Raw genomic sequence first — 683 nt, forward strand, 5'->3', positions numbered from 1 at the left:
CAAACAACAGCGTTTTGTGATAACCCGGTTTATGTATTTCTTAAGAGCTGGACACTGGAATACGTGAGATTTAAGAATTATACCTACAAGTTCATTTCTGTTTTGTTGTTGTTGCTGATGTTGTTATTGTAGTTGTTGATGCTGATGATGTTATTGTTGTAGTTGTTGTTGTTGTTGTTGTTGTTATTGTTGCTGTTGTTATTGTTGTTGCTGATGATGTTATTGCTGTTGTTGTTGTTGTGTTGTTGATGATGTTATTGTTGCTGCTGCTGCTGCTGCTGCTCTTGCTCTTGTTATTGTTGCAGTTGTTATTTTTAGTACATAAGAGCTGAGCAGGATTTTTTTTATTAATTTATTTTTTAATATGGATATTTTTCCCACATCTTCCATAAGGAACGTTGTTTTATTGGTGTTGTTGTAATCTTGTTCATAATCATTAATGTTATTTTTGTTATTGTTATTTTTGTCATCATCATTGTTGTTCTTGTTATCACTATTATTACTGTCGTTGTTGTTATTGTTACTGTCATTACCATATCATTGATTAAAGTCGTTATCATTGTTATTACATTATTATTGTGATTATAGTTATTATTATTAATATGATTATGATTATCACTTTCATTATTATTATTATTATTATTATTATTATTATTATTATTATTATTATTATTATTATTATT

Source organism: Penaeus vannamei, chromosome 7 (genome assembly GCF_042767895.1).
Source record: "Penaeus vannamei isolate JL-2024 chromosome 7, ASM4276789v1, whole genome shotgun sequence".
NCBI classification, from domain to species: Eukaryota; Metazoa; Arthropoda; class Malacostraca; order Decapoda; family Penaeidae; genus Penaeus; species Penaeus vannamei.